At 46.8% G+C, this 14,690-nt stretch overlaps 1 long non-coding RNA gene across 1 annotated transcript; it reads right to left on the bottom strand.

Moving 5' to 3' along the window:
* Window positions 1–848: 848 nt before the first annotated feature.
* On the bottom strand, window positions 849–6,591 carry LOC137432957 (uncharacterized). The gene is made up of 4 exons (XR_013624404.1): window positions 5,945–6,591; window positions 1,725–2,327; window positions 947–1,273; window positions 849–889 (listed from the first exon to the last, which is right to left on the bottom strand). It is a non-coding gene; the product is annotated as an uncharacterized LOC137432957 (long non-coding RNA).
* Window positions 6,592–14,690: the final 8,099 nt, after the last annotated feature.

Raw genomic sequence — 14,690 nt, 5'->3', positions numbered from 1 at the left:
CAACATGATTTGCAAAGGGCACATGACCTTTGGCTTGTCGAACCCAAAATTGAAACAGTTAATATTTGTGTCACACCCCACACTTGTGCTAAATTTGGTTGAAATCCCTTCTGTGGTTCACAAGTTATTGTGGTAATGAAAATCTATTACGCACAGCCAGACAGATAGACAACCGAAAAAAGCAATGCCTCCGCGCCTTCAGTTGCAGAAGCATAAAAAGTGAGACAACAGGTTTCTTACTCTTTTTTTTTTTTATTAACGCCACAGGGGAAGGGTCGAGCCCAAAACCAAGAGGGGCCCCTAGTGGTTGAAAAGGCAAAGAAAGAAGATGGGAAATGTAATCTTCGTTTGTATGTGGCACAAGGCTGTGGGGTAGCATCACTGGCCGATGGTGCGGCTGTGATGCTAATGGAACGCACTCTGCTGGTTAGGGCAGGAATTTGGAATTTGTCCATGGTGCTGGCAATAGCTCGCCTCCTCTTCACAAAGGACACCCTGGTACCTTTAACGTCCATCATCGAATGCTGGCAGCCGGACACCCGTATAATGCCCATCTAAAGGACCGCATGCACATTGATGAATCACTCTGCCTGTGAAACATCGGGCTGCAGTTTATAGCTGGGTAGGGATTCAAACCCAGACTAGACAGCTCAGAAGTGAATGTGTGTAACTCCAGGCCATCCTGTCAGCCCTCAAGAAATACAATAATTAAATACTAGCCGAAACCCGTGGAACATCCACAGAAGGGAGGATGTGGTGTATGGATAGAGTGTACCATTATGGATGGCATAGGGGATTTGCTTGTCCGAGTAAGAGTTAGGAAGAAAGATGAGAATGAAGAGTGCGTATATGAACAACGTATTTATTGCAATCTACTTAAATGACAACGCTACGATATACTTTTGAAAAATGAATGGATTCGTAATAGGAATCGACATAGCACCACTCTGGGATTGTTCACTCAGTGGATGGCTTGCTGTCGCCTTCGACTGTCCAATCAGCGGACGGCTTGCTTCGCCTTCGCCCAACAGACGCCAATACGATGGCGTCGTAAGATGGCGTGGTATCGGCAGTTAATCGGATGCTTTTGGGCCCCAACGTCGGCTAATCCAGATTTTTCGAGTATGGCTGTACGTGATAAACAAAGAGCGCGGTTCGTAGATCGTAAATCCATTAGTGCCGTGGGCATCAGGTCACTGGGTGCGGCGTAAAAGGGATAACAAAGTCGAGTCCTTACGCTATTATTATATAGATAATGTAGACGACTGATTACCTTCGCAAAAGCGGAAGGTTATGTTTTGATCGCTGTGTATTTATTTGTATGTCTGTGTGTGTGTGTGTGTGTATGTTATTCGCATAACTCAAAAAGTATTCAACCGAATTGCATGAAATTTGGTGGGATGATTGGTTATTATACGGGACACATTTGATTAGATTTTGGGAGCAATCGGGTCAAAGGTCAAGGTCAAGGTCACGAAAAGGTCAAAATCGTATTTTTACCATAGCGCGGTCAATTTTTATCCAATTGGCATGCAACTAATGCCAAAATGTTCAGAATTCAATGCCCGATCTTGTTTGTCATAACTCGGTCAATTCTTATCCGATTTGCATGAAATCAGCACCAAACTGTTCACTGTTCTGTTCCCTACACTCCCATGCCAAGTACAGAACAGTAGCTGCGGCGAAGGTATGCGCTCTACCGAGTGCCCGTTCTAGTTTGTGACTTGAATTGTTGCAAGTTGGCAGAAGTCAGGAGCGCACTGCTGGGGAGGCTGTTCTAAACGTAGGCAGTGTAGGGGAAAGAAGAAGAGGCATGGCGATTGGTATAGCATCTATACCTATAGACTCAGAGGGAAGGGAGGGTAACACAGAAAGGGTGACGAGTCGAAACTAGATGGGTGTTACGAACAGAATGAAGAGGAGGACGACCATAAGTTTGACAGAGCACTGTGGTAATAACGGTATAAGAGGCACACGGAAGTTTTCTGTTCCTAAAGACTGCAACACTAAGTTATAATTGCGAAAACATAAATCCAACAACTTCCGACCACTCGATTTCTAAATTAAAACTAAACAAACGCTCATTTCAGAAAATATTACAGTGATCATGCATGGTCTTATAAACACATTGCAATTTACTTTATACACATATATACCATGGACATCCCTCTCTTCCTGTTGCCTTCAAATTGGCACTCGGCATTACTCCGTGTCTGCCCATGTGGCTTCTGGGGTGGTGAAGATGAAGGCCCCACTTCTTTTCATGGAAGGCATTTTTCAAGTTTCATGGAAATGACCAATATCAAATGATGTGATGTGATCTATATCTGCAGAAAAAAATAAAATAGAAATACATAATGAGAATGAGATGTAAAAAAACAAAAATAAAAAACAAATTAAAAAAAACAAACTAAAAACGAAAACTAAAAGAAATGCCCTTTCCGATTTTCAGATTGGGGTGTGGAATGCCATTCCCCATGTTCAGATTGGGTTGTGGAATGCCATTCCCTAAAGTTCAGACTGGGGTGTCGAATGCCATTCCCTCAGGTTCAGATTGGGGTGTGGAATGCCATTCCCTAAAGTTCAGACTGGGGTGTCGAATGCCATTCCCTCGGTTCAGATTGGGTTGTGGAATGCCATTCCCTAAGGTTCAGATTGGGGTGTGGAATGTCATTTCCAATGGTTCAGATTGGGTTGTGGAATGCCATTCCCTCAGGTTCAGATTGGGTTGTGGAATGCCATTCCCTAAGGTTCAGATTTGGGTGTGGAATGTCATTTCCAATGGTTCAGATTGGGGTGTGGAATGCCATTCCCTAGGTTCAGATTGGGTTGTGGAATGCCATTCCCTCGGTTCAGATTGGGTTGTGGAACGCCATTCCCTCAGGTTCAGATTGGGTTGTGGAATGCCTTTCCCTGAGGTTCAGATTCGGGTGTGGAATGTCATTTCCAATGGTTCAGATTGGGGTGTGGAATGCCATTCCCTCGGTTCAGATTGGGTTGTGGAATGCCATTCCCTAAGGTTCAGATTGGGGTGTGGAATGTCATTTCCAATGGTTCAGATTGGGGTGTGGAATGCCATTCCCTAGGTTCAGATTGGGTTGTGGAATGCCATTCCCTCAGGTTCAGATTGGGGTGTGGAATGCCATTCCCTAAATTCAGACTGGGGTGTCGAATGCCATTCCCTAGGTTCAGATTGGGTTGTGGAATGCCATTCCCTAAGGTTCAGATTTGGGTGTGGAATGTCATTTCCAATGGTTCAGATTGGGGTGTGGAATGCCATTCCCTAGGTTCAGATTGGGTTGTGGAATGCCATTCCCTCGGTTCAGATTGGGTTGTGGAATGCCATTCCCTAAGGTTCAGATTGGGGTGTGGAATGCCATTCACTAAATTCAGACTGGGGCGTGGAATGCCATTCCCTAAGTTCAGATTGGGGTGTGGAATGCCATTCACTAAATTCAGACTGGGGCGTGGAATGCCATTCCCCAAGGTTCAGATTTGGGTGTGGAATGTCATTCCCTAAATTCAGACTGGGGCGTGGAATGCCACTCCCTAAGTTCAGATTGGGGTGTGGAATGCCATTCACTAAATTCAGACTGGGGCGTGGAATGCCATTCCCTAAAGTTCAGATTGGGGTGTGGAATGCCATTCCCTAAAGTTCAGATTGGGGTGTGGAATGCCATTCCCTCGGTTCAGATTGGGTTGTGGAATGCCATTCCCTAAGGTTCAGATTGGGGTGTGGAATGCCATTCACTAAATTCAGACTGGGGTGTGGAATGCCATTCCCCAAGGTTCAGATTTGGGTGTGGAATGTCATTCCCTAAATTCAGAATGGGGCGTGGAATGCCACTCCCTAAGTTCAGATTGGGGTGTGGAATGCCATTCACTAAATTCAGATTGGGGCGTGGAATGCCACTCCCTAAGTTCAGATTGGGGTGTGGAATGCCATTCACTAAATTCAGATTGGGGTGTGGAATGCCACTCCCTAAGTTCAGATTGGGGTGTGGAATGCCATTCACTAAATTCAGATTGGGGTGTGGAATGCCATTCACTAAATTCAGATTGGGGCGTGGAATGCCACTCCCTAAGTTCAGATTGGGGTGTGGAATGCCATTCACTAAATTCAGATTGGGGTGTGGAATGCCATTCACAAAATTCAGATTGGGGCGTGGAATGCCACTCCCTAAGTTCAGATTGGGTTGTGGAATGCCATTCACTAAATTCAGATTGGGGCATGGAATGCCATTCACTAAATTCAGATTGGGGCGTGGAATGCCACTCCCTAAGTTCAGATTGGGGTGTGGAATGCCATTCACTAAATTCAGATTGGGGTGTGGAATGCCATTCACTAAATTCAGATTGGGGCGTGGAATGCCACTCCCTAAGTTCAGATTGGGTTGTGGAATGCCATTCACTAAATTCAGATTGGGGCGTGGAATGCCATTCACTAAATTCAGATTGGGGTGTGGAATGCCATTCACTAAATTCAGATTGGGGCGTGGAATGCCACTCCCTAAGTTCAGATTGGGGTGTGGAATGCCATTCACTAAATTCAGATTGGGGTGTGGAATGCCATTCACTAAATTCAGATTGGGGCGTGGAATGCCACTCCCTAAGTTCAGATTGGGTTGTGGAATGCCATTCACTAAATTCAGATTGGGGCATGGAATGCCATTCACTAAATTCAGATTGGGGCGTGGAATGCCACTCCCTAAGTTCAGATTGGGGTGTGGAATGCCATTCACTAAATTCAGATTGGGGTGTGGAATGCCATTCACTAAATTCAGATTGGGGCGTGGAATGCCACTCCCTAAGTTCAGATTGGGTTGTGGAATGCCATTCACTAAATTCAGATTGGGGCGTGGAATGCCATTCCCTAAAGTTCAGATTGGGGTGTGGAATGCCTTGTCCTAAGGTTCAGATTGGGGTGTGGAATGCCAGATTGGGGTGTGGAATGCCCTTCCCTATTTTCAGATTGGTGTGTGGAATGCCATTTCCTATTTTCAGATTGGTGTATGGAATGCCATTCACTAAATTCAGATTGGGGCATGGAATGCCATTCACTAAATTCAGATTGGGGCGTGGAATGCCACTCCCTAAGTTCAGATTGGGGTGTGGAATGCCATTCACTAAATTCAGATTGGGGTGTGGAATGCCATTCACTAAATTCAGATTGGGGCGTGGAATGCCACTCCCTAAGTTCAGATTGGGTTGTGGAATGCCATTCACTAAATTCAGATTGGGGCGTGGAATGCCATTCCCTAAAGTTCAGATTGGGGTGTGGAATGCCTTGTCCTAAGGTTCAGATTGGGGTGTGGAATGCCAGATTGGGGTGTGGAATGCCCTTCCCTATTTTCAGATTGGTGTGTGGAATGCCATTTCCTATTTTCAGATTGGTGTATGGAATGCCATTTCCTAGTTTCAGATTCCTTCGGGTGTGGAATAGTTTTTGGCCCCATCTCAATATATCCTCCGTCCACCTCCAGTCGTGAAGGTTATAACAATGTTACATTTTCTATTCTCCAATCCTTCTTTACCTGTCATGAGTCCAGTGAGCTATTTCAAAGATATCCATTAACATCCCACTCACCTGCAATTCCACATCTGACCCTGAACCTCCATCTTCTCCGAACTTCCCTAACCGTTTTTTCACTACCTTTACTCTTACCTGCAACAACTCTCAAAGACTCAGCTGAGAATACCCTGGATGCTCCGTCAACAATGGTGGATTATAATGCCAATGACACATTTGCCCCCGGCCCTCGCAACTCGCAAGGCTTCCTTTACAATGCCATTCAAGGCACGAATGCGGAATTTGGCAAGGCGCCGGCACACAATGGCATACTCTTCGCAAAGTGTTGCGGGATCTTCACGATAAGATCCACCAGCGAATGCGAGATACAAAAGGAAGGTAGAAAGGCGCAAGTAAGGAACCCCATCGTCTTACCTCCACCGTGACCGTCTGATCTTCAAAGATCATCCCCGCTGCTGCCAGGTTGTTTCGATTTAACCTTTTGTGGATCCTGGTTGGGTTTTCCCGATTGAGGCGGTGTATTGACAGTTTTCGCTTGGTCGTTCTTACCTCCGTGGGTTATTTCCTGAAGATCGGGATTCATTTCTTCGTTGTACCACCTTATCGTTTCCTTCACCGTGGATATTGGATGGCCGGTCAATTTTGCAATGGATCCGACAGACCCTTCGGCTTTGTAAGCTCCAATGATCACACCTTTGTCGAAATCGCTCAGTTCCTCTGCTTCAGGTGCGATTCCGCAGTCTTTTCCTGCCATATGGCAATGCTGGTCACGCACAACGGCAGTAACGGTTTCTTCCTGCTTGGAGCGTTTCGCTCGTTTCTTCCTTGCGGCGCGGTCTTCAATGGTCTTTCTGCCGTCCATTGATATTTCCGAGATCGACGTCAGGCACACAACACAACTATATCCTTGGTGTACAAGGGCACCAGGTAATTGGTGGTGGAAGATTAATTGCACTCGTCAACCGATGCACTGCGCTTACACAGACATCACACCACAACCGCATTCCGTTTACACCGCTCATCGAATCCACAATTTCACTGTGATTACACCGCCCGTCGCTGCCACAAATTACCTCCGTTTACACCGCTCATCGAATCCACAATTTCACTGAGATTACACCGCCCATCGCTTCCACAAATTACCTCCGTTTACATCACTCATCGAATCCACAATTTCCCTGAGATTACACCGCCCGTCCCTTCTACATATTAACTCCGATTACACCGCCCGTCGAATCAACTTTTACACTCCGAATACGCCGCCTGTCGAATCCACAATTGCACTGATATTACACCGCTCATCGTTTACATAATTGCACCCCGATTACACAATCCGTCCACTAATCTAAATATAACTGGTTATATTCGCTATAATCACTGGTTTGCTGAAAAAAAAGTCACCGGTCGCCATTTGGTACTCACCACAACATGAAAAAGCCCTATTTCAACAAACCTCAGTTTATTTTAAAACCTGCTTGTCTTTGATTTTTTTCCCCACGTCATTTACTCTGGGATTTTCGGTGGGTAGAGTCCCAATATGGCGGACGCGTGGCCTCATGAGGAAACACTCTCATCGGTCGGTAGTTCATCCATATTTTAGTGCTCAGCCGTTTAACCCTGTACACCTGTAGCGACCCATGGGTCCCCCAAGCAAGACCAGCATCAGAATCGCCTTGCTCCAGCCGGTGACGTCACCGGCGGGGATCCACGGCGCCAGAGTGGCTGGTCACGTGACCACCAAAGCGTGCCGCGCGTGCGGGTATAATCAGCTACACCTGTTGATCACGTGACCACCGAAGCACGCCTCGCTTGAGAGGCGTGGCTTTCGGTTTCGGTTTCGGTTTCTGGTTGTGCTTTATAATGCAGCCCGATAAACGGGCTTTTCAGTGTTCCCGAGTTGGTTTTACGAATAAATATCTTCTCGGACGAGTTTGTGCCTTGCCATCCTTTTGTCCGTATCATGCTTGAGCCCGGGCTCCTTCACTGGTGACCCCGAATTTAAACACGCAACCCCGACTGCCCCCGCACGGATGCGGGGGCTGCGAACGGACATGGCAAGCACGCCCTAGCCAGGGAAGCCACCTAAGCTGGTGACGCCGGCTTCTCCCGCACGGCTTCGGGCGCAGTTTCGAACGCGGTTTCGAAATGCCGGAGTTTCGGAAACGACGACGGCCATGACTATGAGGTTCGCGCACTGCGCTCGGCTCCTCCTCTACGACCAGAGGGGCGAGCGCGAGCCTACTCCAAGACCCTCCGAAGGCACGGCCGCTTCGTCACCCTCGCGCAACTACTACTACAACTACAACCGCAACTACTTCTCCGACCCTGCATCCTCGGGAGGCCCGCGAGGAACCTCGGCAGCCTCCCCCGAGGCCTTGACCAGCCCCTCGGTTGGCTCACCCGCTTTTCACGTGCATCGCTCGAGCCTTCTTGGCACTGCACCCGCGAACTGCAACCTCGGGAGGCCCGCGAGGAACCTCGGCAGCCTCCCCCGAGGACTTGCCCGGCCCCTCGGCCACCCCCCCGTCCTGCACCCCCCGTCCGACCACCCGCCACCACACCAGACCCCCCCCCCCTGCCTGCACCCCACGTCCGACCACCCACCACCACACCGGACCCCCCCCCACCCCCCCCCCTGCGACTGCCATGGGGTCATTTCGGTCGGGTCATCCGGACCCCCCTCAGGTTGACCTCCCTGGACCAAGTCCATTCTGGGCGGGCGTGTGTAGCGACCCATGGGTCCCCCAAGCAAGACCAGCATCAGAATCTCCTTGCTCCAGCTGGTGACGTCACCGGCGGGGATCCACGGCGCCAGAGTGGCTGGTCACCAAAGCGTGCCGCGCGTGCGGGTATAATCAGCTACACCTGTTGATCACGTAACCACCGAAGCGAGGCGTGGCTTTCGGTTTCGGTTTCGGTTTCTGGTTGTGCTTTATAATGCAGCCCGATAAACGGGCTTTTCAGTGTTCCCGAGTTGGTTTTACGAATAAATATCTTCTCGGACGAGTTTGTGCCTTGCCATCCTTTTGTCCGTATCATGCTGGAGCCCGGGCTCCTTCACACTGATCTATACACTCTGGATAGGGTGCCTAACGGTAATTGGTCGGACGGTTCTGAAGCCACCGGAAGCGCTCGATCCGCCATATTGCTTGTCCCACAACTCAGAAGATGCCGTTTGCGTCAATTGAAATACAGTACTTGCTTCAAGGTGCATATTTCCACAGAAAATTCCACCTTTCCTACTTGATTTCTCTCCTTTCCCACTTGATTTTATTCCATTCCGACTTGATTTTAGTCCATTAACGGTTTTAAAAATAGTTGGTATTATTATAGTATTTATGAAATGCCATCGTGAGCTGCTGTTAATATTACAGAACCTTTGTTTTTGATCCAGAACTTAATATATCTTGTTAAATCAGAAAGTAAAAAGAAATGGCATTGACAAAATTATTGACACCATGGACGTAATATTTGGTTGCACGGCCTTTGGACAAAATAACTGCAGTAAAGTGCTTCCGAAAGCCATGATTGAGCTTCCTAACACCTCTCTACTGCCAGTTTGGCCCACTCTTCTTGTGCAAACTGCTCCAGTTCTCCCAGATTTGAAGGGTGCCTTCTCCCAACTGCTGTTTTCAGATCTCCCCACACACATTCAATGGGATTTAGATCTGGACTCATTGCTGGCCAGTTCAGAACAGTCCATCGTTTTGTCTTGAACCATTCCTCGGGGTGCTTTTTGAAGTGTGTTTGGGGTCATTGTCCTGCTGCAAGACCCATGACCTTCGATGGAGACCCAGCTTTCTGACACTGGGTTGAACATTGCACTCCAAAATGCCCTGGTTTCTCATGATTTCATGATGTCATGCACACATTCAAGGCACCCAGTGCCAGAGGCAGCACAGCAACACCAAACCATCACTGAACCTCCTCCATGTTTGACTGCAGGGAAGGTGTTCTTTTCTTTGAAGGTTTCATTTTGTTTTCTGTAAACATAGAGATGATGTGCTTTACCAAAAAGCTCTAATTTGGTCTCATCTGTCCACAGGACATTCTCCTGTGGACAGATTTTAATGTTCACATTGCAGAAGAGATGGCCAGCTTAATGTCCTCTCTGAAGGACTTCATAAATCAGATTCGGTCAGCGGTAGGTCACACTACCCAGGTCATACTATCCTATTCAACTCAAGTATCAAACAAGCCCGGCTATGCTGTTGTTTGGACTATCGGTCTTGTTCATGTAATAACTGTGTACTGCCAGGCGATGGCACACGTGCTATTTTGTTCTTGGTTCTGATTCGTTTGGTGCAGTTTCATGGCGTTCTTTGGCAATCTCGGATCTTTCCTTTAACTTAAATTTAATACTTGTTCACCTTTTTAAAGAATTCACTTAGAAAAGATGAAAAGACAAGTTACGCTTATTTTAATTCAGATACCACTGCAGAGTAAACCAACAGTGTCAAATGTGATTTAATTGATATATTTGTGCTAATTCTTTAAGGTAATTGATTTTATTTCGACAAAAAGTTTGGCTCAGAATGACATCATTTCATTCATCACGCGTAATCTCGAGATTTTGCACGAACTATATTATAGTAGGGACAAGAGAATTCGATTAATATAGTTCAACAATGAATTGTTCTGTTATTATCTAACGTATGGGTCCAGTATTTGACAAGGATTCAAATACAAATTTGGTCTTCGTTGGCACTCCCACTGCAGACGAAAGTGACGTCACAAGATGACGTAGCTGGAATTCAGAGTGCTGAGGGGTGGGCAGGGGTGATCCTCCCATAAAGCATAGAAGTGTTAATCCCTCCTATAAGGCACCGGAGCGTGGCGTCAGGTTGGCATGACAACGCTCGAATGGTTCTAAATAAACGAAGCCGGAAGTACGGTCGCTTAGATTAATACGCGTTTTGCGTGTTCAAGCATCGCTAAATATGGCTGCCGTGTCGATCCCTACACTCACCACTTGCTTTTGCGAGGAAGATGAACCAAAGTCGTTGCAAAGAGAAGAGAACCATTTTAAATGTGATCATGTGGAAAAGCTTTCATATTTTCCAGGAGAACCTGGAGGAGTTTTTCCAAGCCAGTACAAGCATGCTTCGTTATGGCTCTGTCTGTCCATCTGTCTGTCTGTCCATCTGTCTGTCTGTCCATCTGTGTGTCTGTCCATCTGTGTGTCTGTCCATCTGTCTGTCTGTCTGTCCATCTGTCTCTGTCCATCTCTCTGTCCATCTGTCTGTCCATCTGTCTCTGTCCGTCTGTCCGTCTGTCCATCTGTCTGTCTGTCCATCTGTCTGTCCGTCTGTCTGTCCATCTGTCTGTCCGTCTGTCTGTCTGTCTGTCCATCTGTCTGTCTGTCCATCTGTCTGTCTGTCCATCTGTCCATCTGTCTCTGTCCATCTGTCTCTGTCCATCTGTCTGTCTGTCCATCTGTCTGTCTGTCCATCTGTCTCTGTCCATCTGTCTCTGTCCGTCTGTCCGTCTGTCTGCCCATCTGTCTGTCCATCTGTCCGTCTGTCCATCTGTCTGTCTCTCCATCTGTCTGTCTGTCCATCTGTCTGTCCATCTGTCTGTCCATCTGTCTGTCTGTCCATCTATCTGTCCATCCATCTGTCTGTCCGTCCATCTGTCTGTCTGTCCATCTGTCTGTCTGTCCATCTGTCTGTCTGTCCATCTGTCTGTCTGTCCATCTGTCTGTCTGTCTGTATGTCAATCGCCTACAAGTCACAATTTTACACCAATCTTTATGAAACTTCAGCAAATGGTAGGGTTGGTCATAAGGAAAGAAGCCTATTGATTTTAAGGTCAAAGGGTCAACATATGCCAAAGGTCAACAACTTTGTCAAATTTCTAAAATCCTCAATTTTCATCCGATTGACTTGAAATTTGAAGAAGATTTGCATATTTGATATTTGAAATCAACCACCAATAATTTACTCGGTCAACATTGGCCAAAGATCAACAACTTATTTTCGGAATTTCGCAAGTATCACGCTCTGCACGACATATTGCTTGTTTGTTTGTTTGTTTGTTTGTACGGCAATAGCCTACAGATCACATTTTTACTCTGATCGTCACGAAACTTCACCGCCTGGTAGAGTTGGTCATAAGCATGAAGCCTATTTATTTTGAGGTCAAAAGGCCAGCATAGGCCGAATTTTGCCACTGAATGCTTATTCTGGTATCGGCCGAATTTCTAAAATTGTCAATTTTCATCCAATTGACTGGAAATTTGAAAAGGGCTTTCTGATCAGCTTACTGAATTCAACCACCTATTATTTTTGAAGTCAACATTGGCCAAAGGTCAACAACTTTTGTGGGATTTCTAAAATCCTCGATCTTAATCTGATTGACTTGAAATGTGAACAGGTTTTGAATATTTTGTCATTTAATTAAACCACCAATTATTTGAAGGTCAAGTTTGTTTTATGGTTTTCACAAATATCATACCAAGCACGATATCATTCTTCTTTATTTGTTTGTCTGTGAGCAGGATATCTCAAAATGTTATGGATGGATTCGGACGAAACTTGTTGGATAGGTTGGGTGTGTTACAAGGATGAATTGATTCGATTTTGGTACAGGTCCGAATCCAGATCCAGCCAATCCACGGGATACAAAACATAAACTGTTCAGCCTGGCGGATGTATCCCCTCTACTGAGTGCCGTGCTAGTTCTGTCTGTATCTGTCTGTATGTCGATCGCCTATGGGTCACACTTTTAAACCAATCTTAATGAAACTTCTTCAAATGGTAGAGTTAGTCTTAATCAAGAAGCTGATTGATTTTGAGGTAAAAAGGTCAACATAGGTGACTCAATTGGCTTCAGATGACTGAATTCAACTACCAATATTGTTATACTAGTGGGGTCACCCATGGGAATCCCACGGGCATGGACGTGTGTGACATTCCGACATATTGAGTTAGATGCTGCACCTGCACATTCAGTTTCACAAAATGGTTACTGCCAATTTATCAGATGCACAAATTATGTCATCCACACAATGTATTTACTTCTGATAACATGTGAATGCATGTGCGAGCACACCCACACCCACACACACATATACACATACACACACACACACACATATATATATATACACACACACACACACATATATATATATATACATACACACACACACACACACACACACACACGTACACACACACACACACATGTACACACACACACACACACACACACATATATATATATACACACACACACACACACATATACACACACACACACATACACACACGTACACCTACACATGTCCCACATGTATATACCCCACATGTATATACATGTTTAAAGTGTACATGCCCCTTCCCCCTCCCTCCCCCACCCGGCAACGCCAGGTACTTCTGATAGTAACTAATCAGCCAGCTCTTTCACGAGCCTCGATTCAGTATACAAATATATATATTGTCGCGTAACCGTGATTAACACCACAGAGTACGGATGACCGATTTGCGAGACTTTAACTCCCGAGGCGAACACTCAATGGCGGACTCACGTTCAACACCAACGCGCGAAATGGCGGGACGCAGCGAAGGCTCCGCAGCCTTATCTATTAAAATGAAACACCCAGGAAACTGCGTTCAAATATGTACAGAAAATAATATAAGGATTTATTATTAAAAGTAAAGCCAGTGAAAAAGCACGCGCCGGTAATACTAATAACTAAATCGGGACGTCCCCACACGACTGATATCAAACACAAACGAGGGAGATTAATACGAAAATAACAAGTCACGTCGTGTACAGTGTACGCGGATTCGGGCTTATCTGTCTTTGTCGTCCTTGTGGCTGCCGTCCAACACCGCTCCTTTCGGCCCGATCGCACACCTCGCTCCAAGTTCCACGGCCCTCTGCCTCCGCCTCCAAGCGCCACCAGGCCTCGTCGGTCCAACGCAGGGCTGCACGAAGCAACCAAAAACCAAGTGCCAACTGCCAACTGCTGAGTGCCGAGTGCCAACTGCCAACTGCAACGAGCTGTGGTCACGAACTGTAGAAAATGGCACGAACCGTCAACTGCCACGAGCTCTCACTTCTCTCAACTGCCACTCCGGTACCGAACTGGGACGCTCTACTCAACTGTTCAACGAACTGGGACGACTCGAGATCAGATCGCAACTCAACTCAACTGGCGAACTCAGAGAGACTCAACTGGCGAACTCAACTCTCCAAAATGGCGTCCGACCGTCGCATATATCTCTCCCCGATGACGTCACATTCGCGCACTCCTCAGCCAATCATATGGTCCCAGCTCGCCGGTCACGCCCTCTACGGCATGCGACTCCTAACATCTCCCCCGTTACGCGACCCTGCGGTCCTGGCATAACACGTGCCGGCCCGGTTTGTAGGCCTTTGGAGGTGTACACGGTGGCGGCCAGCCGTGGCGGTGTTTTTGGCCTGGTTTCCCTGTCAATTTAATACGAAGTCCTTGTCAGGGAAAGGGGATTATTTAATGTGGCGCTAAGGACCTAACTAATGTTTATGTGGTTTGCAGTGCCATAAAGGACAAAGGTTTGATTACTAGGTGAGACTCACAGGGGCGTTACCTTTAACCCCTCACTATTTAACACTCGAATCTCCAGGTAGATCCACACTCATACATCTTACCCCGACAAACGCCTGAACATCAATAACTTATTACATGTAGAGTCCCTGTCACGACAGCCGAATACCTACCTATTCAGATCTACCTAGCTCTAGATGTTGCATTACCAAATTCATAACACAGCCCCCCCCCTGGAACCGTAGCTCCTGCAAGGTTCACCGCAGGGCTACCATTCCAGCCTTAACACTTACTGTCACACGCTTAATTAACCTACGAAATAAATCAGGAAGGGCTGTGGGAAGTGAGTCGGACTACCTACCTACACTTCCTTAACATGCTGAACCCCTTAACCATCATGCAAGTATGTACATCTTCTTCGTTGTTCCTGTGGAGGGAGGAAACAACAACACACAACACTAACTTAACCACAAAACTTAACCATCTTTCCAAAACTCAAAACTCTAACCTTTGTACATACCCCGGTCTACAGACCGCGTCCCCCGGTGGATGCCACAAGACACAACCTTACCTGCGGGGCCATCCCCAATGCATCCCCCCTAAATTTCCACGGGCCCTGTCCAG

Source organism: Myxine glutinosa, chromosome 8 (genome assembly GCF_964187855.1).
Source record: "Myxine glutinosa chromosome 8, kmMyxGlut1.1, whole genome shotgun sequence".
Lineage (NCBI taxonomy): Eukaryota > Metazoa > Chordata > Myxini > Myxiniformes > Myxinidae > Myxine > Myxine glutinosa.
Note: the sequence above shows the minus strand (reverse complement) of the source record. Positions and strands in the feature narration are given on the sequence as shown.